Source organism: Topomyia yanbarensis, chromosome 1 (genome assembly GCF_030247195.1).
Source record: "Topomyia yanbarensis strain Yona2022 chromosome 1, ASM3024719v1, whole genome shotgun sequence".
NCBI lineage: Eukaryota > Metazoa > Arthropoda > Insecta > Diptera > Culicidae > Topomyia > Topomyia yanbarensis.
This window is the reverse complement of record NC_080670.1, coordinates 146,866,882-146,894,126: the sequence shown is the minus strand read 5'-3', so window position 1 is coordinate 146,894,126 and position 27,245 is coordinate 146,866,882. Positions and strand designations below refer to the sequence as shown.

General features: G+C 35.8%; 1 protein-coding gene across 1 annotated transcript in view; it reads left to right on the top strand.

Annotated features, from left to right (window-relative positions):
• Window positions 1-225: 225 nt before the first annotated feature.
• LOC131676734 (uncharacterized) overlaps window positions 226-27,245 on the top strand; it is a 216,929-nt gene continuing 189,909 nt past the window's right edge. Inside the window, exon 1 of the mRNA XM_058956017.1 lies at window positions 226-301. The gene's annotated coding sequence lies outside the window, so the exon portion shown is untranslated. The remainder of the gene's footprint in view (window positions 302-27,245) is intronic.

The following is a 27,245-nucleotide window of genomic DNA, read 5'->3' as shown; positions in this document are numbered from 1 at the left end:
GGCCAGCACGAAAATCATCTCACCGTCTTTGGTGCTACGCCCGCCAAGAATGGAAAAGCTCACTCAGTTGAACCTAAGATTTCTCTATGAACAGTCGTGCTAAGGTTAAAAAGTTACGGAGTGGGTTGTGTATACTGTGTTTTGTACCAGCTGCGTAGAGCGCTGTCCAACGTTGGGTGATGGAAGGGTAAAGCAAAGTTAAACCCCATGCGGATGCTCTAGAGGGGGTCTCGTGCTTAGCCGATAAAGTGTTTAGTGTACTGATAAGTGCGTTGAAGTGTAAACAACTAAATATTGGCAGGTGCGTATCCTAGTCAGTAACGGTCGTTTGATTTTAATAATAAATGAATGGATGCGGCTCTGATAGAAGCATTATTTGTCGAAAGTGAAATATTTATCCTGAGTGATGTGATTAATCGAGTAACCATTTGAAGGGTCCTAATCAATAAATTATTGATAAAGTGTATTGAATCATCAGTTAGTTCAAATAAAGTTCCTTTGCCTGCCATTACTAAGCATCTGTTGGCTAGATATTCCGAAGTACACGAGATAACGAAAACCGGTATCAAAGCCCCGTTGGATTAATAAGCTGTAAGTTAATTTACATGTTAAATTTTTCATTTTTTATCGGTTGAAGATGTAAGATATTTTTTTGCACTTATTCGTATTTAAAACGCACGAAACGAATCGACAATTTTCTAGAGATTACAGCTCATCCTCATTTTAGTATAATGATGCATACCGTATGGTGTTTGTTGTTTTTTTAAGATTCGACGAAAACTGCAGGGGCCCTCGGGAAAATGAATGTAAAATCACGTATTGTGAGCATACGAGAGCACATATACGCATCTCCGAAGAACGAGGGATATTGACGTATTGATATGGGTGCTGCCCAGATTTATCTCACAGCTTGACTCGCATTTTATTTATTTTCGTACCGTTTCGTAGTGGTGCACTTTTTACCCCTCCAACACGATAAGCTCATAATAGCTGTTTGGGTCGAAAAAACTTTCAATATAGTAGCTGCGTAAAAGAGTGAATACAAATGTGATTCTCACAGTGCTAAACTTCGAGGCATAACAATTGAAATATACCTTATTCAAACTAAAATGTACCTACCTTTACCGACCAGAAAAGGTTTGCAAGCCCTATAAGATTAACATGACTATGAATCATTAGAAAAATAAATGGAATTCGTAAGTACTTGTGGTTGGAGCGGGGGGGAGGTGGCATTTTGAAAGTCTTATGAAATTTATAACCTGGTTAAAATTAATACCATAGATTTCCATCCATGAACATTGTTTTTGAATGTGCATTTCATTCAAAAGTGTTTATGATTTTTAAAACTATAATTATAAATAACATTGTGATGATTTTTGTTTCTCTAATGAATGTTACTATAACACCGTAAATTGTGCCAAATTTATTCTATTCACTCTTTTAATACATCCCAAGTAACAATAAAAGTTTTATAGCACACCTTAAGTGCAATATAAGTTTTATGAGTGATTACAAAACTAGCATAGTGCTTCAATGATAATGAGAGATAATATCTAATGAACGAGGTTCAATCAGTTGACGAGATCATTAAAATCAGATTCTTTCGAGAAACAATAATCTTAATATGCTGTATTCCTTGCTAAAGAGAACTTTGGTTTCGAAAACTGTATGCGAGAGGGCATAAAACCTAACTATAATAATTCGTTTCTTCTCAGAATCTGGCCCTTGACTGACGCTAGCCCAAAATTGGAAAAACTAATTGTGAACAAGTCGAAAAAATAAAAAAATATAATTTCACGATTTCGTCAATTGACATATTAACGGATATCACCACATATCTGAAATCATGAATAATAAACCTCGTATCCATGCAACTATTTGTGTTTCCAAAAAAACTAGTTTTCGCCATAAATATACATGGTGTTACAACTGAATGCTTAGTTGGGTTAGTTGTTTGTAATAACAACACAATTAAGCGATGTTCATGATTTGAGGAGCTTAGTCGCGATCGTCGTAATTTATGTTCGCGTTAGTATGATATTTTATTCTTGACTTCACTATCGAATTTGATACGTGTAGTGTCTCAAAATCATGATATTAAAAGTTTCATCATGGTTTTTGAAGTATCTCGTTTTCGTTTACAATCGGATTTTTTACTCGGAGCAACGTGACAAAATGAACTGAATCGTGAAAATGAATCGGATTTGCGGTATTTTGTTTTATGAACAATTTCACGTATACGACTTGTGATACTATAGTATGTTTTTGGTGCACAGCGCAGTTTTTTTTCTTCCGGGCAGGGCATCACACAGGTTTAAATAAAAAAATATCTCGAGAACTACCGTAAACCGGGGTGACTTTGATCATCGGGGTGACTTTGATCACTCGAAACTTTTTTCGTAGATCGCTTATTAAACCACAATAGCCTACCGAATCATTTCAGTTTGAAATGATTTTTACTCTAAACTTATGAAATACTGGTTTGTTATACTTTTTGAGTATTGTGTTCGGTTTTTGGGTACAAAAACTACAAAAAATCGAAATTTTACTTTACCTTATTTTTACGAAGCTTCATAAAGTGTCTATTTTTTATGTAGCAAATAAATTTCAGATTTGAGCAAGAGTAATAAATTACAAGCGAGATTTTATTTTCCTTTAGAGTGGGATGTACCAAATTTACTTTTAAGAGTTTGTTTATTTTAAATACAATTTTTTTGTGACACTAGTTGGCAATTATTTCAATTTTTTTAAGCTAAAACTCGCACCTTTTTTAATGTTCAATATTCCAACGTGTTAAAATGGATGAAACATGTTGTACATTGATAAAGCACTGAAATAAAACAATTTTAGCAGTTTTAAAGGTTTTTAGAACTTTTTATTCTAGTTGGACACAAATTATACGAATTTTGGTTACTCGATTTTACAGTACATTGAATACTTTGTATAATACCAATTAACATCTATTTAACAATGAGCATCTTTCCAGAATTAGTTTAAACAAACATTTGAATGAAAAACATTGATATCAATTACTTAATGTGGGTGAAAATGCAGGTTATCAAAGTCACCCCGGAATACGAAAACGGACTTCAACTTGAAATCATTTTTGGAAAAATAGCTGTAAGCGGACAATTTTAGGTAAAACCATCCAATCTTGTTCTCCATACATCAGTACATGGTTTAAAAATATTAAACTTGAAAAAAATGTGTTGCGTCTAAAAATATGCAATGATTACTTCGAAAAGTGATCAATGTCACCCCAGTTTACGGTACTACATTTAAATTTTTTTTGTTATGAGCATTTTGATTTAAAATAGCATTTAGAATCATATTCAAAAAGAAAATTGTATTTTTGCCTGCACATAGTATGAATTATAAAAATATGTCAAAAGTTGTTGTTAGGAAAACTTTTATATTAAAAACTTCTCCATGATCCAAATACACTGAAAAAGTCTCTTTTGCGTCTTTAAAACGGTAAATATAAGATTTTTAACATTTTATGATGGGGTAACGCGAATAACGTTTAAAAAAGGCATAATAACACGAATTAATTGTTATTGTTGGAACAAAATTGGAACATTTTGGAAGATTTTTATTAAATGCATTTTGATTTAAAACGATACTTAGAATTATATTCTGTAATAAAATTTAATGTAATTAATTAGAATTTTGTATATCAACTAGTATGAAATTTAAAAACATGTATAACACTTTACCGATAACCTCTCCATCATACAATCACATTCAAAATGTTTCTTTCGTCTTTAGGTTTTGGTTGACAAAATATAAAAAATTAGAAAAAATATGTTTTTTTGCAATTTAAATTTTTAAAACAAATTTTTGGTTTCATAAAAAAATACACAACATTTTATTCAGTGTATATTTTTTACGTACAGAAATATTCATTCCCTGTAACTCGTTATCAGAAAGTTTTGCTGTATAAAATGCAGTAATAGAACAATTTTTTTTTGAAATTTATGCACGTAGAAATGCCTACGCCTTTTTCAAAAATTGGTCTTGAGTCAAAATAATCTTACTGACTGTGGAAAATGTCTAGTCTTCCATGCCGGTGAAACGTGAAAAGTTTCATAGGAATCAAAGATGGTCGGTCACTATTTTAAAGATTTTCGGACGGATCTTCGTGGAATTCCTCATTAGTAACACATCGTTCGCGAAACCCACGGTTTTCACTTTCCTGAGCTGCCGCAGTTTCAAGACCCCATCGTACATTCAATTGCACATCGGTTACTCAGAGATGGCCCAACCGTTTTTATCAAACTTTTTTCCCAAATAGAATGTATGTACAACGTTTCAATAGGCTGCTATTGAATTTAATTTGAGTCCGACTTCCGGTTCCGGAGTAACGGGTTGAAGAGTGTGGTCACGCATGAAATTCCCATAAAAATCGGTATCAGCAAGTTATCTAAGAGATACAAAACCCATAAAATGTGTTCTTGATTGCTTGGAATGTGTGAAATTGTGGAGTCGTGCTATTAAATTCCATAGGAATCTGTGTTCTGGTTCCTGTGTTACGGGTTGAAGTATGCGAACATGCGAAATTCCCATGCAAATCGCTATAATCATTATACCTAAATGATACAAAACTAATTAAAATAAATTCTAAATTGCTTGAAATTGATGATCCTGATCACTTATTGCAAATCAAAGCCTCCGTGCTCACATTGAGAACCGTTGAGGTTTCCGAAAGATTCGAGAACATCTAAAATCCCAAAACTAGATAGACATCTCATATATTGCTCATATATTGCTGACTAGATTCTCACAAAATTAGTCTTAAGAGATATATTCACGTTTATTTGATACCGCATTTTATTTGAACGAAATATTCATTATGGAGTTATGAGTGAAAGAATAGGATCACACGTGAATTTCACCTTTTTGCTTTTCTCTTTCTTCATAACCTTTTACGAAGTAGCTCTGAAAATGAACTTTTCAACAGAGGCCCAGAGGGTCGAAACTCTCATGCCATTCGACTCTTTTCGTCGATTTCGGCAAATGTGTGTCATAGCACAGAGAACAGACATATAAGCTGGAACGAAATTTCCTGAAAAACCTGTGTAAACATTTAAAAGAAAATACGTTGATAGTAACCATCGCATACAGGTTCGCATGCTTGAATCACTATTGTATCCAAGTTTGCACGCAATGCCCGTATAGCATTTAATGGCCGATAGTGGCGCCGGCTAGTGGCAAGTTGGTACTTGCTGGTGGCATTTCAAAACGACAGTTTTAGTTCTTACACATTGAAAACTTTACTTGTATGTCAGTTCTCAGTGGTCATAGTGTGTGAAAACAGTTTACAAATTACCAGAGTTAGATCATGAATCAGTTAACGACGTATAGTCGGACAAGGTATTCTGCTGTCCAGTGGGGCCGGACCGGTCAAAACTTCCAAAATTTATTGTCGATTTTCACACCTTTTATATTTTTTTTTCTAAATGTACATTACCTAAAGCTGTATTTGCCAAATTTTTGAGTCAGCCAATTGAAAAATATAAGTGCTACATTTTTTTAACCGTACAAGATCTTGAAAATCTGCAAGAATTTGAGTGACAAAAAGTTTTTGTTCATTCTAATTCATCTCGCTTTAATAGGCACTACAATATTAATTTAACAACACATATAGGCGTTTCTAATAGCGTTTTCGTTGGTACTACACCGGTGTAGTGCAAAGAAAGAGATAGACTGATTACACCCAAGTTTGAATGAGTGTAGCACCGACTACACCGGTGTAGTCTATCAAAATCTAATATCAAAAACGAAAATGCCATAATAGAAAATCATCTCAGGAATTCAATGCATTTCGATTTGAGAAATAATGAGTATTTAAAAAGTTACCAATAAAATCAATATAACTATGTTGTTTAACGCGGACTTATTTACATTCAGAGTGCCATCTATTTATCGGTAAAAACGTGTTGAAGGATTTCATCTAGTACAACTGACGTAGAATTTTATCTAGTTTTCAAAAATCGTAGTGCCATCTTGGGCCGTTTTGCGCGGAAGGTTGATATTTGGACATTTGTAAAATTAGTTTTTCATGGAGACGCATGGTATTTTTTGATTTCATGATGTTTTGCATTATTATTCACCGGAGGATTTCTTTTTCTGAATGCTGCTTGTAAATTCAGGGTTTGGGGCGATTTCCTTGATACAAATATAAGTATGCCTTGACCGTCTTGCAACTATGACTCGTGTTTCTACATTTTTACAAAATTCAAATAAATGTAAGCCAACGAGGTAAACTAACTGCAACTATTACTATATCTTTCCATCAAACCTATCTCCTTGGTAGGTATTGGTCGTTAGCTTTACTGGTGACCGATGTAAGGTAAACACGTGAGTGTGGAAAGTGTTCTTTTTTACCCGATTTATTTTCAAGTGCAAACTCCCTATTGAATCTACCACAATCAACAATCAAATTCAAAATCTCCTCAATAATTCACTTCCAAACTGATGATATCATCATTGGAATTGAAAATCAATGGAAAAGTATTGAGCGGCTTAGCTGCAGTATACATCGTATGAGCAACTGTGAATAGAGCATAGTAGGACATGATTTGAGATCTTCGTCAAAATCAAATAAACCTGTCATCTTTTAATAGCTTTGGCGATAACTATAAATACATAAGCCAATAAAACAAAATATAAGGCATTCTATCAAACACCTTAAGATATGCTATCTTTTATAACTATTCTAAACGCATACATTCATAAATTAGTACATGAGGATTATCTCCTAAAGAGCTATGAAGGGATGATTTTTTCTACGATGGTATTCAGGTTGGACTGAAGATCTACAAACAAATGTATAAAATTACATCATTTTTTATTCACCACATTTCGATTGGAACCACCCTAGCTAACTAGTTACGAAGGACTACCCTAGGACATCAAAATATTTCTGTTCACTTACGAAGTATCTGTTTTGAGAAGTTAATAAAATTCACTTTTGTAAAATTTAGAAAAAAAACTTGTAGAACCACCCTAGACTGTCTAATTTTCATTTTAGCGTCCTAATTTAATCAAAATCGAGTTCAGCGCACCAAAATTACCCTTAGATGATATTTTCAGATATTTTAAACTACTTTTGAGGTTTCGTCTAGCTTTTGTATGGAGTGGATCCACAGTGTGCTGGTAGAATAGACAAGAGACATGCATCTAGCTCACCTTCATAGACATATAATTACAAGGAAGCCTCCGAACACGCCACGCGGCATCAGCAAGTTCTACCACATGGCACGGGCACTTCCACCACATGGCAACACAACGGCACCGTCATCAATTCGGACCCTGAACAACGTGGCCAACGTAAAATTGCAAACTAGACAGAACGATCGAATAAATCGATCGTGTTAGGAGCAGCAGCAGTTAGTCTTGTATTAGAAACGTTCGAGTGAAGTGCAGTGATTTCCGAATTTATAATAAACATAGTTTTTTAAAACACCCAATGTAGGGTTGATATTATTATTGGCGCAGCCGGTATTAGGAAGTGAAGAAGTGATTTATCGGAAAAACAGTGGACTTTCATCCTAACAAAGTGAAAAACAGTGATACCCGCTAAAATAAAACTTAGCATCGCTGGCTGAAGGCAACAGCCGCCAGAGTGATTCGAGGATCCCCCGCCGATAAACACGTGGAGCACCACCAGCGTTCTTCAGCTACCTACACCACGACAGGTGAGTGAGTTTTTTTTTAATTTCAAAGAAAAACATTACTCATTTCGGATCAGCGTACTACCAGATAGGCGCTCATCCAACCAGAAGATTGCACTACTAAATAGACGATCTTCTAATTGGCGTACTACCAGATAGGCGCTAATTCGAACAACACACTACTAGATAGGTGTCGTTCTTTGAAATTAACGAATGCCAAAAGCACTGAAAGACGCAAGGCAAAACAAATTTCTGTGCAGCAGGAATTTGAGCTCTTCAGAAGAATCTATCGATTCCATCGAGTCCGGAGGACATTCACACGTTCCCATCGACCAAAGAAAAATTGACGAGCTGACAAACATTATGTCGCTCAACAACACTAATGATCAACCCGTTGATCACCCCACCATGGATGATATCTTAGCTGCACTAAAACAAATTAGTAACAGGCAACAACAGCAAGAAACATTCTTAGGTGCTATACAAGCAAAAATTAATAGCAGCGCGAGTGCCGGACAATTTATGCCGACGCCGCAATCACCACAATACTTAACTACGTCAGGTGATCCGTTCAAGATACCTGACCCAATCAAAATGCTACCCGCATTTAAAGGGAGCAAAAAACAATTAAACAGCTGGCTGGAGACAGCAGAAAAAACTTTGAGTGTATTTGAACCCTTAGTGAGTCCACCTATATTCCAAATGTACGTCACAGCAGTGGCAAATAAAATTGAAGGTGAAGCAAGGGACATCTTGTGTACAAACGGAAGCCCTACAACCTTCACTGAAATTAAGGAAATTCTAAACGCCTGCCTAGGCGACAAACAAGAATTATCCACATACAACTGTCAACTCTGGCATACAAAAATGGATGGTAATGTTAATCAATATTACCAGAAAACCAAACAATTAATACAGAATATAAAATCGATCGCAAAACAAAATACAAAATACAATTCCAATTGGGACGCCATAAATTCATTTATAGACGAATACAGCCTGGCAGCATTTATTAGTGGCCTACAAAAACCCTACTTCGGCTATGTCCAGGCAAACGGTCCTAAAGATATCGAACAAGCTTACGCATTTCTTTGCAAATTCACATCCAATGAAACTACCCGTAAAATAACAGTCGAAGAAAAATACGATAAACAGAAACAATATGCTAAATACAGTCCATCTGGGGAAAACAGCAACTTCAATAAAAATTTAAAACACCGGAACGACGAAGTCAAACCAAACCGGCACAAGTTCAATCAACCCAAATTCGAACCATCTCAACAAAAATTTAAAACCGAGCCAATGGACGTCGATTCCTCAATACGAAGCAAATTGACACTGAACAAACAAATAAATAATAACGAAATTTCCGATGGAGATACGGAAAGTGAGCAAAGCGAAACGGAAGAAAATTTTTGTTGTATTTCAACTCAGAACTCAGAGACGTAACAAAGCAACTGAAGTCACACAATTTTTTACCATATCTCGTAATCACCAAACAAAATACGGGCCAAACCTTTAAATTTTTAATTGATTCAGGAGCCAACAAGAACATTGTGAAGCCTGGCATACTTAGTAAGACAAAAACAATCATACCTACCACCACTAAAAACATTACAGGCAATAGAATAGTAAACAAAAAGGGTAAATGTAAAGTACTAAGTGAAAAATTACCACCAATTACCCTATATGAATTAGATTTCCACCCCGAGTTCGATGGTCTTATAGGCACAGAAACCCTTTCCAAATTCAACGCCGTATTAAATTATCAGAATCTCACACTAACAGTGGGCGACACAATATTCCCGGTTCATAAATACAACATCGAACCAACGAGAATCGAACAAAATCATTTTCTCACCCTTGGCACCGATAAAAACGGTGATTGGCTTGTAACTAAACCTTCAAAATTGAATGAAAACATAATCATCGAACCCGGAATCTATAGAGCTAAAAATAATAGAACCACAGTCGTAATTCGAGCAAACAAGAAACCAATCTCACAGAACTCTTTTCCGGAATTAAAATTACAAGTTAACAACTTCGAAACACGCAGTTTCTTCTCAGACAAACCGAATATGAAAAAATTGGAACCACACCCATTCGACGAACTAATCAGAACAAAACACCTTTCCAAGTTCGAAAGAGACCGACTACTAGATACCCTTAAGAACCATAGCGATGTAATACTTAAAGAAAACGAAAAACTTACTGCAACTACGAAAATTAAACATAAAATTAACACAACTGACGACCTCCCGGTCTATACAAAAACCTACAGATACCCCCACGCTCATAAAGAAACCGTAAAAGAACAAATCAACGATATGCTGGAAAACGGCATCATAACACACTCAGAATCTCCGTGGAACGCACCAATTTGGGTAGTTCCCAAGAAATTGGACGCATCTGGGAAAAGGAAATTCAGGGTTGTCATCGATTATCGTAAATTGAACGATAAAACGATCGAGGACAAACACCCCATACCACAAATTGAAGACATACTCGACAGTTTGGGGAAAGCAACATACTTCACCACTCTAGATTTAAAATCAGGTTTCCACCAGATTGAACTCGACGAAAGTTCAAGAATTAAAACTGCTTTCAGCACGGATCAAGGACATTATGAATTTCTACGAATGCCGTTCGGATTAAAAAACGCACCGGCGACATTTCAACGAGCTATGAACTCAATACTAGGCGACCTAATCGGAAGAGTTTGTTACGTATACCTAGACGACATAATAGTGTTTGGCAGGAATTTGAAACACCATTTAGAAAATCTTGCAAAAGTTCTCGAAAGACTAACCCTATCAAATTTGAAAATCCAGGTGGATAAGTGCGAATTCTTAAGAAAAGAATGTGAATTCCTAGGACACATAATAACAGAAAAAGGCGTTAAGCCAAACCCAGATAAAATCAAAGAAATTCTCAACTGGACTCTGCCACAGAACGAAAAACAGATAAAACAATTTCTAGGACTGCTTAGTTACTACAGGAAATTTATCATGGATTTTTCAAAAATAGCAAGACCAATGACAAAATACTTAAAAAAAGGAATGATACTCAACACAAAAGACCCAGAATACGTTGAAGCCTTCGCCAAATGCAAAAAGATGCTAACATCAGATCCCATATTAATTTACCCCGACTTCGAGAAACCCTTTATTTTGACAACAGACGCCTCTAATTACGCAATAGGTGCCGTATTGTCGCAAATACACGATAACAAAGACCACCCGATAGCATTTGCTTCAAGAACACTAAATAAACATGAAGTTAACTACCCGACTATTGAAAAAGAAGCCCTTGCCATAATCTGGGCTACCGAAAAATTTAAACCTTACCTATACGGCCATAAGTTCACACTAGTGACAGACCACAAACCACTAACATTTATAAAAACCTCGAACAAAAACACCAAAATACTGAAATGGAGGCTTGAGCTGGAAAACTATGACTACACCATAGAATACAAGACAGGTAGAACAAACGTCGTCGCTGACGCCTTGAGTAGAAAAGTAGAAATCAATATGACAGAAACCGATGATAGCACAGTCCACTCTGCAGACACCTCTTCAGACTTCTTCCTACACTTTACGGAACGACCAATTAACATCTACAGAAATCAAATAATTTTTAAACACGCCAGAATCAACACAACTATCCATGAGACAATATTTCCTCATCATACCCGAACCATTATTTGTAGTGACAATCTTAACAAAGATTTGATAACAAACACCATCAAACAATATCATAATGGAAAGCAAACCGCTATCCTCGCCCCCGAAGACACTCTACAACTCATACAAGAAGTATACCGAGAACACTTTTCAGGTTCACCCTCACACTTCGTACTCACACAAAACATGGTGGAAGACGTCCTGTCGGAACAAAGACAAGACGCAATCGTGAAAAAAGAGCACGAAATGGCCCATCGCGGAATTCAAGAAATAGAAAAACAAATAAAGAGATCATACTACTTCCCCAACATGATAAAGAAAATAAGAACCTTCAACAATTCTTGCCCCATATGCGCGCAACACAAGTATGAGCGAAAGCCATACAACATTAAAATTTCACCAAGGCCAATCGAAAAATCTCCCTTCCAGAGAGTTCACATGGACATCTTTGGTATGGACAAAAGTAACTACCTAACATTCATATGTGCATTTTCCAAGCACTTACAATTAATTGAAATACCCACAAGAAACACGGCGGACATTCAAAACGCCTTGACTTCCTATTTCAGAAATTTCGGATTACCAAAAACTATTGTGTGCGACCATGAGGCAACCTTTACCAGCATTCAGCTTAAAGGTTTCCTGGCAAACTTAGGAATTAATATTGAATTCGCATCCTCATCCGAATCGAACGGGCAAATAGAAAAGACCCACAGTACTATAATAGAAATGTTTAATACCAATAAACACAAATACCCTGAACTATCCTCCCTAGAAATCATGTCCGTTGTAAACGCATTGTACAACGAAACAGTACATTCAGCTACCTCGTTCACTCCCAACGAAGTAGTGTTCAATCAGAGAAACATTACGAACCCGGCAGAAATTTCGGAAGCAGCCCAAAAATTATTCGATAAAATAATCCTCAATTTGGAAAAAGCACAAAACAATATGAAAAAATACAACCACAAAAAGGAAGAACCACCAAATATTAACGTAAACAGCGACATTCATATTAAAAAGGGCACTAGGAAGAAAATCGACCCCAGATACCTAGCTACAAAATGCTTGGAAAACCACGATAAAACTATAAAGATTAATAGGAATGTTAAGCGCAATAAAAACAAACTAAAAAGATTAAGAAAAAACAACTAGTTTAATCACCTAATAATACCTGTCACTTTCCTTTTTCAGATTCCAAAGGGGCCTCAAACCACACGGAGACAAAAAAAAAAAGAATATAAACACTAAAAACTTTTGAAATTTCTCGTTTCAGCCATCGCAAGCCGTAGATTAAAATCCCCCAAACTCCTTCACTCGACACGAAACGTCAGGAAAATGAGACAATTCAAAACAATTCATATAGCTTTAATTTTCACAACAATTTTAACAATAATAAAAAGCCAAGAATTAGAACTAACTAACCTTAACAAAAAACCGTTATTGGTATTAGAGAAAGGTCATTGTAAAATTCAGACAGGAGTTATTAACGTTATACACCCCATAAACTTGACAGATATAGAGACTACAATAGACAGCTTGATAAATATAGCATACAGCAAAACTAATTCCCAGTTATCTACCATAATTCAATACAAAGTTAAGGAACTCTACAATAATTTCTTGCAAATTAAGCCACATCGCCAAAAAAGATGGGACACCGTAGGAACAGTATGGAAATGGATCGGAGGAAGCCCGGACGCCCAAGACCTTCATCTGATAAACGACACGCTCAATAAACTAGTCGACGGAAATAATCAACAGACTCGGATTAACACACAACTTGGTAAAAGAATCCAGGACGTCACAAAAACTATTAACAAACTAATAGAGAATGCAAACGACAATAACCTCATCTTAAACGAAATCCAACTCATAAACACAATAATCAACATAGAAACAGTCAACAAAATACTAGAAAACATACTAGAAACGGTAACTCTCGCAAAAGCTTCAATTCCAAGCAACAAAGTCTTATCCCTAAAGGAAATTCATCTTATGAAAACAATGTTAGAAGAACAGGGTGTCAAAATCGAAATACCGGACCAAGCTCTGTCATATCTAACTCCCAAAATCGCTCTCAATAAGGACACACTATTATACATATTGGGTGTGCCAAAACTACAAGAAAGGGAAGCCATCGTACTAGAAATTCACCCGCTAATCAACAACAATTCGATCATTACAGACTACCCAAAATTCATCATCAAAGATCGGAAAAATCTTTACACAACCTCACAACCAGACAACTACGTTCAACGAAGTACATTCATCAAACCATTCAACGATGACTGCATCTACCCAATCATCTTGGGAGTGAACAGTCAATGTAACACAAAAACAGAAAATGAAACAATAGCTAAGCTCGTTTCTGATAACACACTTCTCATAAACAACGCAAAAAATAACGAACTAATATCAAATTGTGGCCCCGCCAATCGGAAGTTGAACGGCAACTTCATCATTTCCTTCTGGAACTGCAAAATACATTTCAAAACGGAAATTTTCGTATCCCAAAACATAACCATTAAACAATCAGTCTTCCAAGGAGCCATGCATGACCTAGTCATAAAACAACAACTGGTACCAACACACAACATAACAACTCTCGACAACAGGAGTCTAGAAAACCGGAAGCTACTGGATCACATTCATCTGAAACAGTTCAATCATGATGTTTGGAACTGGAGCCTGCTTAGCGGAATCTCAATCTCAACGGCGCTCAGCCTAACCCTAACAACATTTGCCCTTCTCTATTTTAGACAAGAAATTCACAGGATTCTAACCAAGCTGTCCCGCAAGAAAAATCGAAAACCACCCACATCAGGAATGCACACAGACGAAGTCACCAACGCGTGAGGACACACTTTTTTACCCCCCGGAGGAATTACAAGGAAGCCTCCGAACACGCCACGCGGCATCAGCAAGTTCTACCACATGGCACGGGCACTTCCACCACATGGCAACACAACGGCACCGTCATCAATTCGGACCCTGAACAACGTGGCCAACGTAAAATTGCAAACTAGACAGAACGATCGAATAAATCGATCGTGTTAGGAGCAGCAGCAGTTAGTCTTGTATTAGAAACGTTCGAGTGAAGTGCAGTGATTTCCGAATTTATAATAAACATAGTTTTTTAAAACACCCAATGTAGGGTTGATATTATTATTATATGTTGTCTGAGCGTAAAGCATGACAAAGCTAAGGATAATAAACGAAGGGATTGGGTGGACAAAGCACAATCACGTAATTTTATCTCTATTATTAGACAAAGAGGGAAATTCTTTTATTTGTAAATTAGGTAACAATACCGATTAGATCACACTAGTTCATGATCAACTAACTGTTTTTACCTAACAGTATTTTTCTGAAGTCTCTTATGTTTCATTGCACATTTTTGCCGCAGATTCAACAGATGTTTGAAATTAAAATGAAGATTACTATTGCACATTTTCTAACAGGAACGATTTTTTCTTTATTTTTACGGATCTATGTTTTTTCAGTTTTCTTTGAAGAATATCCCAGTTTATATGATAAAAAAACTGTTGGCAGGTGGTACAAGTAGTGTTTTCCATTATTTTAGACTAGCGTCATAAACGTTAAAGTTGTAGGTCTGTTCTCTGTGGTTTTGGCTCATCTTACTAACACGCGACGATACTGTTGTGTATTGCAAACAATAATGAGACGATGCAATAAATCTTGGTCGAACATGTTGGACAAATTCGAAAGACAAAAGTAATTTATTTTCTCTTTAGAAGAGGAGCAATGTAATTGTGGAAGGCCTATAACTGATACGAAGAGGCCGAATGGAAGAAATATTGGCTCTTATCAGCAAATGAAAACAAGTAAAATTATATCTTCAATGTGCCTAGCCTAGCATGGAGAGAAACACAATTTACATTAGCTTGTTGCAGCCCATCTCAATTCTTAGGTAAGAAAGAAATGGATCAGTATGGATCCATTCGTTGGGGATAGAAAATAATTGAAATTCTGAACACCCTGCTGACGCGTAAAATTTTCTACGATCGACAATAAAAAATTAATGCCTTTCGTGAACGACTGACCGATTTGAAGTTTCTTCTAAAATAGACATGTATATCTATTGATAGATTTACGACGGCTCATTTATTATATACAGTGGATATACAGTGGGTGGGATACGTGAATGCTTTTCGGCGTGAGATAGACAAGTTTAATTAATTTACTGCATGAAGCTCGTGCTGCGTGCATATTTCGTTCCAATGTATGAAGTCGACAAATTCAATTTTGAAGTACTGTGTAGCCTAGACGGTGAGTGTGATCATACTCATTCAAAATTCAAAATTATACTAGCCGGACAGCACCGAACTAGTGATACTGCGATACGACTCGGTGTGTGTCCCAACCCAAGGATTTTCACTGCTATCGTTTTATTAGACCTGATATTTTCCCGTTCACTAATAATCGCCTATAAGCTCTATCAAAATAGAAGGTCTAGCTGACGACTTTGCTTATTGCTTCAAATAAGCACTGTTTCACGAAACACCCATTTTGCTATTGTTTTGGTACCATGTAGCACAATTGTGTTTAATGAAATGAGCAAAAGAGTATTTAAGATAACACTAGTTTACAAGAAAAATGAAGCTTCAAGAAAAAGTATTCTTTAGACTAATTTTGGGTCGCTGAACACGAAAACAATATTTATTTTTTTGTTCAAAGAAGGGATTTTGTGATTTTCTCAAAAAACTCGTTTTTGAGCACTTTTTGTAGTTTTTAGTCAATATTTCGTGTCAAAATCATCCAATTAATTTAGTCAATATGCAGGTTGAAAGGTTCCGAGATGCCCTTTCCAAAACATATAATATGTGTCGATCATATGTAAATTTTTTAGTGCTGCAAGCGACCAAAGTTTAAAAAAAGTGCATTTTTGACCATTTTTAAAAGTTACTAATTTTTAAATGATTTTTTACCGAAAAACAATTTTAGAATCTAAGATAACAAATAATATGATTACGTTAATTTTAAGCCTAATATCACTAACATCGGATGAAAAATGTTGATGCTATGGCACATTGAGCGAAATAGAAATTTTATGATTTTAGCGGACCTGGCCTGGTGCGGCGGTTTAGAGGGTGTAGCACTGGTCTCATAAGCCAGTCGTCAAATATTCGAGTCCCTATCGGTAAGGAGTCTCAGTGGGATCGTAGCACTAGCCACGTAATTTTCTGTGAACTGAGAATCTGCTGTGAAGTCTGTTGAAGCAGAAGGCTAAAATTCCTTTAATTCGTAAAATATGTACTCACAACAGACAAAACAAAACTTTTCCAACGATATTTCCACATTTTAAAAAGAGCACTTAGTTGTACAATGAAATATCCAAAACCATTCAAATGCCGCAGGATGGATGGATACAAGCTCGAGAAGACAGTATCAAACACAAACAATAACTATCAAGTATAGAAGATTATTTCAGCTGAAAGAATGAATGTGCGAAAAATAAAAAGTTACAATTTTCCCTCAGTGCTTCATACCACCATACCTTCATATCTACATTTTTCATCCGACTTTTGTGACCATTGGATTAAAATTTGTGCAAAAGGATTATTTATCTAATTAGATTCTAAAAGAATTTTCTTCTGTCCTTGATTTATTATTAAAAATTTACTAGAAATGTGCATTTTTTTAAAAAAAAGGTCGAACATTAGACTTTTTTACTTTGGTCGATTGTAATCATAATAAATGTACATTTCTCGACAAACATACGATTACGGCTTAAAAGCCAACTGTCAAAATTCTCTTTGAAAGGAAATTCCGGACAAACCGTTACTCGCTAAACGCAGTTCATAGCAGTTAATGCAAGAGAAAACGTTTTTCTTTTGTTTACTATAAAGAGAATTTTGACAGTTGGCTTTTAAGCCGTAATCATATGTTTGTCGAGATTTGATCTACGCATATTATACATGTTCGGAAAGGGCACATCAATACCTTTCGAACTGTTTCGATCGGATCCTATTTGAACAAGATATTGACAAATAACTAAAATAGTGCCCAAAAACACCTTTTTCAAAGAAATCTTGAAAATGCTTCTTTGAAAAAAAAAAATGGACTTGGTTTTCGTACTCAGCGATCCAAAATTAACTAGGGAAACACCTTTCTTCTTAGCTTATCGCGATTACCTTAAAATTGTTAAAATCTTTCACATTATATTCTGAAAATATGAAAAATTATTTTACTGTAATAAAAAATAGTGCAAAAACAAAAAGCGGAAGCAAAAGAAATTTTTTTAAGCTCGAACTGCTTTGAAAGAGAAATAAAGTATTATTTTCGTATTCAGCGACCCAAAATTAATCTAGAAAGCACTTTTTCTCGTAACTTCATTTTTCTTGTAAACTAGTCTAATCTTATTTAAGACCAAAAGAGATATGTGAAAAACAGAGCAATTTTCACTCGGTACCTAATAACATCACCAGTTTTTGTCGGATTTTCGTGATCTTAGGCTTAAAATTTACATGAGAAGTTTGCCTGTCACATAAGATTTTAAAAGATTTTTTTCGCTGATTTATTTTTTATGAAAAATCAACTAAAAATTTGTAATTTTACCAAGCACTACTTTTTTTGACTTTGGTTGCTCTTAACCCTAAATTATTGATATTTTATTACTAGCATGTTATACATTTTTGGAATGGGCACATCAATACCTTTCGAATGGTTTGTGGTAATCGGAAGATTTTTTCCTGAGATATTGACCAAAAACTGCAAAAAGTGCTTAAAAACACCTTTTTTAAAAATCACAAAAACGGTTCTTTGAAAAAGAAAATGAATATGATTTTCGTGCTCAGCGACCCAAAATTGACTTAGAAAACACCTTTTTTCTTAACTTCATGCAATTAACCCAAAATTTGTAAACTAGTGTAATACAAATACACTGTAATTTGAAGAACCTAATACACTACATTGGTGAGATTGAAGGATAAAATTGACGCAAGAGTAATAGGTATTTATGGTAGCCACGTTTGTGTTTGTACGACTCCGTTGTGTCTCTGAAATCGTGTAATTTTATGTGTTTGAATCAAAGCATCCCTTAGTGAAATCAAGCCATAATCCAGTAACAATGAGGTCTGCGATTCGAAATATTCATCACTATTGCCTACACATATAAAACATTGCTCACCAGGCATTGCATTTATCGCTCATATGAGTAAATGCGCCCGGATAGTTTGCTACTGCGACAATAAAAACTCACATTTTCACGCGAAAAGTTTTTGGCACTCACACAACTTCTCCGGATAAATACAACGTGTTATTTCTCCGGATAAATAAGCTGTTTATCCGGAGAATGAGTTTATCATGGTATCCTTTTTTCGACCGGCGGAGCATTTTTTGTAGAATAATAGTTGGTATACCATCTTGGCCTGCCGAAGTTGAAGCCTTCATTTTGCCAATCGCCAGTTGTACCATATTATTGTCGATATTGATAGAGTTCAAAGACTGGTATGATTGAGGTACATTAAGAGCCGCGCGTGAAACCTGGGTCGGTGTCAGTTTCTCGTTGGAGAAAACACTCGCGAACTTTTCAGAGAATAGTTGGCAAATCGTTGCTGGGGGTCCGCGAAGAAAAATATATTTTCCGAGTGCAGATTGAAATTTCAAGTCTTGTTTCCTAACAAACTGAAAATAATATATTGATAGCATACAAAATCGATGTTTATCCGTGGGGGTCCGTATACCCAGGGCGATTTCTAAGGTGTCCGTGGTACGAAAAAAGTTGAGAACCTCTGTTTTAGATGAAAAAAATTATTTGACATGGTTGCGAGAATTATATTTTGTGCAATGTGTTGGACAGATGTCGGTATTTACCGTGAGCGATAATTTTTAAAGAATTTTCTTCGAGCTGCTATGTCTGTTTGCATGTGGCTCCCTAGCAACAAATGAGGTTTAATGGCGCTCTTGAGGTCACTCTTAAAACTTAGATTGCACTTGTTGTGTGCTATAAAACTGAAATTGTTACTTGGGCTGTATGCTGCGACGTCTGATACAATAGAAACCGAAAATTTGGGAAAGGAATTGTACTACCAAGCTTTTTTTTTAGTTACATAGGCGTCAACATACGTCATGCCGACACACGCCGGCGCACCTCCACCGGTAGGGTCCAATGGCGTGACGCCACCAACGCCCCCGCCGTTCAAAAATACATCGGCGCACATATCGAATTCCTACCCCTGTCCAGTGTATTTCTATCTACACACAATCGCAAACCGATGATTGTAGATGGAGTTTGATTGATTTGCAGTGATAATTTTTACCGTTTTTAAGGGTTTCCTGTATTCTGCAAAGTTATTTCAATCGTGAAAATTTTTCACATAATTTTTCTTGATAATAAAAAAATAGTTTTAAGAGGTCATTCACCAACAACGGTCAATAACTTTGAGTATGGTCTTCAGCAAAGATGTTCACAAAAACAAGTTCTTTAACATTTCTAAAATCTTTATATTATCTTTATCACTTTGAGGGGGATTAATCACTATATCTATTACGAAAAATTGAACAATCGAACAACTAAGTTCGAATATAAGTTCAACTAGAACAAGTTCTTTATCTTTGATTGTGGACAAGGCACCGTTCATCCTCAAACAACGCCCTGTAACAATGTAGATCACATTGCCACGTGCCAATTCTGTTAGCATACTGCTAACTGCAAATTACAATCTGCGGATGAATTTAACTGTTATGTGTCCAACAAAAAAAAAACACCTTTAACAGGCCAACGTGGGTACCCGGGTACCCACAAATTGAAATACTCATAACTATGGCTTCTTTTATCCGATTTGGACACTTATAGATTTTTTGGATTCAGGAACTCTTTTTATTTTGCTTGGCAATCCGGATTTTCCGGGGTAATGTTCCTGTACTAGGGTATGATTTGTAAATTTTAATAATGTCCTAGCAATATGAGTATCAAAACTCTTCCATTTGTCTCGGAAGTCAGTTATTTATTGTTGTGGGACCCCACGGCAATTTAAAAAATGGAATTGGAATGGAATGGCCACTCACGTTCCCACGTAAACCTGCCCCGGAATGTCCGTTCCGGGGTCAAATCACCAAATGGTTCCAATACCACGAGACACAGCCTACTGATGCAATTCCAAGAATTTTAATACCCATATTGCTAGTATACCATTGAAGTTCACAAATAGTATCCCAGTACTGGAACCTGCTTCCGGAAATCCGGATTTCCGGGAACCGAATGAAGTAACCCGATTCATTTTTACCAAGTCCAAAAGCGGATGAGTTTCTGAATCCAAAACACCCAAAAGCATCAAAATCGGTTGGAAATTAACTTAGTTATTGGCATTTCAGTTTTGTGGGTACCCGGGTACCCACGTCGGCCTGCTACGTAGTTAAAAAATTCAGGAGCCGCTCCTAAATCCCCCCCTTACTATATCAACAATATTATTAACCCAAAAGCTTGACTTAGTGAAGTTCTAAGATGTCACAAGGTTTCAATTTCCATCTATGGGTAAAACATAGGAATTTCATTAATTGAAACCTAAAAAGGTACCCGAGTACCGCGTCGGATATATAACGGTTAAGAGAAATGCTCGCAAATATTTTTTCAGAGTTGAAATATTTTGGAATGTTTGTTCATTATGTCTTATTTCAGGGTTTCCAAAGCTAAAACACGATGTGTTAAAATTAATCATGCCTGTTAAGTGCAGTTTTATCATTCATCAGTGTCCAATACTGCCTATAATCGCAAGTCAGTCCCATGTAGATAGGGAATCCGATTATGGGCAGAATAATAGTCCAATAATGTTTTCCATCTATTCAATAATAAAAGCCCCCTAGTTCAATAGGGACCAGGGGTCTCGATTGGTTATATGATGGCTCTGCATAAAAGCTCCTCCGCTGTGCAATGAGGCGTGTAAAATGCTGAAACAAATTGTTGAAATCCAGGAAGCAGCTGCCGAAATTTCTCGCTCGAGTGCTGGTCGATTGTCTGCACGAAATGACTTGCTTCGTACAAAATCCACTCCTTTATCTTCAACAAGGTGCTGGGAATGCATATAATCACCACACATTGCCCAGTACTTTCGAAATACCTTTGCTGGTTGTTTTTCACACACGTAAAAACACTGTGAGCGAAATAGATATACACACTGAGCCAGCCAAATGTTGTTCTGTAATTTCATTTGACGACTTGCTCGGTAAAATTATATTTTTACGGAGCTGTCAGCAAATTGTTTAAAAATTGGCGTCATAGTTTTAATTTTTTAGCGATTTTCAGTAATTTTTCGAAAACTTTACTGAAACCTGCAATATTTTTCACTAAATCTATCAGCACTTTTGTTTTTTCGGTACATGAACATTATCCAGTAAAATACTGATCGATTGTTCGGCAAAATTGTACCAACATTACCAGGTACAGCAAATCATCCATGAAGTCGCCATTTTCAGAGGAAACTGCTGACTGACCAGTATTTTTTGACGTTTGGATAGAACGGATTACGGAGAATTCGGTAATCGAATTGTTTTACTAAATTGATTATCGGACGGTTTGCTGTTCAAAACCCCAACAAAATTTTATTGTACCCAGTAATTCAAATCAAGTGTGTAGCAGATACTGTTGCTGTTCCAATCGGGCAAATTAGCCAAGGTCGTGAAAAAATTTGTGTTCGAATGGAAGGAATAGGCTATGATGCCTTTTATTGCGTTTAAAGTGGGAGTCGACGCCAAACTAAAACGAATTGCATTATGTCCATCGATATTGCCGCGAGAGATCTGTTTTCGAGAATTCCATGTTCGACTTGCAGTATGGGAGCCAAATGTTAATCGTTAATATTAACGTTTGTTGTGATATTGTTTACTGTTTCCGTAATTTGTTGTGAGAAGTATAATATTATTGTTATGAATTGTTTCATGTTGCTCTTAGCCCAGAACTATGAATTTCAGTGTGAATTATTATTTTGCGTTTAGCTGTAGTCTGAATGCACTTGTCGCAAAGATAAAAAAATAAATAAAATATAAATATAATTTATATCTATCTAACCGCCATAACGGCGACTGACATGGTCTAGTTCGTAATACACACCTATTGCGAACTAGACCATGTTAGTCATCATTTTGGCACATAAAAAGTTGGATATAAATTAAATTTATATTTTATTTATCCTTGTCCAGCAATGATCGTTTGCATCATCTGCTCAGTACAAGTAAAAGAGTTTTAAGGGGTCCTCTACTCTCGAGGTCCGAAATTCAGTTGGTTTTTGGGGAATAAATTGCAAAGTAAAACGTTTCAAGGTCGTTAATGTTTTCTTTTATCAAAATTAAAATTGAACATAAACGTTTGTTATGTAAAATACGGATTACCTCAATATTACGAACAAGACAAACGCCATTATTGCATGTTAAAATCAGGGTAAATGAGACAGCTTCGTGCGCGATTATCAGTCTAGATTATAAGAGTATAACATGAACTCAATGTCGGAATTTAATTTTAATAAGAACCGATTTCTTCACTCTCGTTTAACTTTTAAACCCCGTTTACGTGGTTTAACCAGTTTAACCGTTAAGCATGGGTAAATAAATCGGCCCTAAGTCTTGTTACTATACTCTCAATCTTAAACACAACATTAACCAACAAACGTTCTTTGCCTCTAAAATAAAAACCGTGTGGCTTAAGTGTACACACTTTCTGCCTGGTTTATATTTTCAACGAATTTGTCTTTCCTCAAGAAAATTGTTTACCGTTCAAATGATGAGAGTTTCCAGCATGGTTTCGTCGGTTTAATGGAAAGCTGAAAAATAAACAGGATGGGGCCAAATTATTTGGATACAACTCAGTGCTTAAAACTCTTTCATCATCGATTCATTCTAGATTATGAATTCTTAAAGCTTCCGATAGAATCCCGTAGCAAAACTACTTTTTAAACGACACCTCTCGAGTGCTGGTTATGAAATGTTTGACAGCAGTTTTCAAGCGAAAGTTTTGCCGCATGGAAACCGAAAGAAGAAAATTTAATTTGATAATCCTACAAGGCCATATCCAAAAATCGCAAAACCATTGAAACTGACAACTTTCCACGAACGGATAACTACCATTTACAATGAACAAAGTGCACCGTGTAAGGATACGAAAGGCAGCTTCGCTCGAAGTTATTGCTATAAATCAAAAAAATTAGAACTCTTGATTTGTGATTCCACCATAAGTTACGGTGCCTATTACCCAAGTCAAAAAAGCGCACGATCATTGTCAAGCGAATTGAATATTTTGACGTTTTACTCTACTCGCCTGTGCAAATTGCCCCTATATGCCCATGCCATATGTATTCGATAACATATCAAATAGTTTCAATTTGAGTGTTTTATTACAAGACTTAGCATACATTCACATTAATAAATAAATCTAATCAATCGTGAATGTTACATAGGTTATAGCATCATTGGTGTTATCACTTCTTATTCGAAAAAGTTGTTGATCATGCACAATACCATAAATCTCTCAATAATTACTTTAGAATAAGATGGTAGATTCCACATATGAAAATGTTTTGTAAGATTGAGAGAAATCCTTTTTATTAGACACCCAATATGCCTACACTGGTCAAGTTACGATTTAGATATTGATCAATTAAAAAAATGTAGCAAAGTTTTATGCTACATTTTTTTAAAATGCTATATTTCAGCCCCTCGACCAAATTTTCATAACATTTGTTCACGAAATTTTTGCAATGAATAATACTTTCCAAAACATGCCTTCAGTTTATTGAAAAAAAATCATTGACATTGACATTGTTTTGTGTGGATTTTCTTCAAAATTAACCAAAAATATATTTCTTTCGCCATGATTAAGAGGTTTTATAATTAATATAAAAACTTTTTGTAAAAAACTTTTGAATGGGATTTATTCTCTAAGGTCCACAGAAAAATAGAAAAATATTTTAAAAATAATTGGGCTTTGAAAAAGTTGCGAAAACCACTTATATACGACAATTTTGCTCAAAAATGCCCATTTTTCATAAATCGCATTTGCGGAACCTCTAGATGATTTTTTAGAAACTTGATTTGTTCTACGAAAGTGCTTAAAATATGCTTATCTTTCAATATAGGGCTAAGCACCATGACTTTTCGAACATCGATTTTTGGGACAACCTAATGAGGAGCAAACGCCTACTTGCAAGCACTGTAATTATACAGCTCACCATGCACAACCTTGCGCAAAAGAAGCAGAGGAGAATTCATCTAAACCAATTGCCAACCTATCTACGGCAAAGCAACTCAACCAGAGTTTTTAATACCGATACTTGAGCCGCAAACGGTAGCCAAAATTTGTAGCGATAGTTCAGGTTACAATGACAACCTCAAAATCAGTATCCAGAACCCCAAAATCAACTGAAAATCACGTCGGCGTGGAAGTTAATAACAATGATGACGGATTTACCAATGGTCACCCGTAAGTGCTAGAAACAGGGAAAAACATCTGATGGCGGGTACTACGATAGTTATAACAATGACATTCACATAAAAGACCTTGACATAAAAGATAATACCAAATCTTTGTGCATAAATACACAAGACCTAACATCCATCAGGATGTCATAAAAAAATCCCATTTGGGAATTTTGTATAGTACCATTTCTCGTCGGCAAACAGAATTTCTGTGTTTTCTATCGAGACATCACTCGGTACCAGCCAATTTTTTAGCGTTCACGCAAGTCGTGCGTCTTTTTGGATTTCAGTGCTTAAAAAGCGCCAATTTGATGCTGGTTTGGACGTATCTAACTGGCATTAAGTTGGTGTCAGTTACTGACGTGGAAAATCCAAGTTACTAAAAAACCATAGGTAATGATACTTTTGTTGCCAAATCATAGCAAGTTTGTTGGTTTAGAAAGTTTCTCTGTAACCTAAACAATATTATTACCTTGGAATTCAAATTGGCACCAAATATCAAAATCAAGCATCTACTCGTAGGGCCCATGTTGAAAATACCCATATTGTTTGCGTTATAGAGAATTTTTAAAATTGGAAGCCGCCGGATTTCAATATGATGTCGAACTTCGACACCTATTGCGCTATACTATGCTTAAAAGCTTCGTAAAAACAGTGTAAATGATGTGGGTATAGTAATTGCAGCAAAGGTATTTCCTAGTACCTAAGTCTTCAAATAGTGGCACCAAATACGCCTCGAACGCGGCCGCTACGGTAGCGCTTTGTCTAGCTTTTACTAAGGTACAATAGAAGGATGGTATATCCAGCAAAGATTTAGCTATTTTGAGCATCTCTTCTAAAATTTCGAGCCTTTAATGTATTGAGACAATGTGTAATTTTTTAACAATAATTTTAAATATTGGTTTTTATCCAAAACTTACTTAGGGAAATGAATGTATTTTGGCGCTATGAGATAGCACACCGCACTATTTTATCAATTACTCGGCCTGCAACCGATGAAATTCGTATAAATTGGCATCAATATCTTTGCTTCACTCCTATGAACCAGTAATATAAAAAATGGCCTGAGTATTGTGAAATACTCTTGTTTGAGTGCAACGAAAGCTCGAATCGAGTGTCACAAAGGGTTTTGAGCCAATGCGTCGAACAAAGATGGCTGTCTAACGAAGATGGGTAAAATGATGATAGGAACAAGTTGAAAATAGGCTCATTACACTATATTAAGTCCAATCGTGTAGCGTTGTGCTATATGTTTTTTTTTTCAGAATAACCTAGAGAACAGTTTACTAGGACATCAATACAATTTAGGCTGACCACAGACGAAGCAACAGAATACACGCCACATTAAATAATCACTATGAAATCTTTTCTAGTTATTCACATGCAGCAACCGCAACCATATGTTACCGCATGTGAATAGCTAGCTAGTGATCATATAATGTGATGTGGGATGGAAAGTTTTAGGGGGTAAGGCCACGTGGCGCTCCATAAAAATGCATAATTTTGGGATTTCTCAGGTAGAGTAAAAATTGTCAAATGTTTGACTGAAGTTCTTAATCCAACATATTTAAACGAACTTTCTTTTTTAATTTCCGAATGCAAAATAAGTTTTCACGGTTGTAAACGACCGATGGAAGTTTATTTATGACCAAAAGACAAATTTCTTCTCAGCTTAAATGTTTTATAAAATAATAGAATTCGCTTTTCCAAAAATGGTTCGGTGGCCCTACCCTTAAAATATAATACAAAGGGAAAATTACCAGTCCCAATTTTTATTTGCGGTAGCATCCTGTGACTTGCTGTTAATGTGTTAGCTATGACATAATTTCGTTGAATATTCATTTATACACTAACGACACCATATCAGACCTGACAAAATAGAATATTTTGAAATTTCTATGTCAATTCACTCAAAGTCATTCGAATAGAACGTTAATATTTACACAACTTATACTCACGACATGGATACCAGTTTTCTATAAGAAATCTAAATATTATCTTTTATAAAGATGGTCTCGATAATTTCAAGAGACGGTTTTAACATTTACAATGTTTCATGTTACCGATACCAAAGAAATTGCTAGAATTTGTTTCACAGGATCCATATAACATATTATCGTCTCTTTGTTATCCTATGCTCTTTAGTGCCAACACTCAAACTGCTAATTGTACCTGTGGTATGAGGGGTTCTGTCCTTGTCGGTCGGTGCGTGAGTGTTTGCCACACCTATATATCTACAAGATGAATAGACCTTCGAGAGCCACTAATGCTCTCAACAGCATCGACAATGGCAATAGCCCGCAATCCACCATAACATCATTACATACGTCTTAAATTTCATCGTCTGACGTTTCGCAACCACAACAGTTGCAGACATTCGTTTAGCCGCAACCGTTTTTCGTTACTTTTATACATAAAACTGAATGTTTTGCGTAGTTCTGGTCTTATACGATAT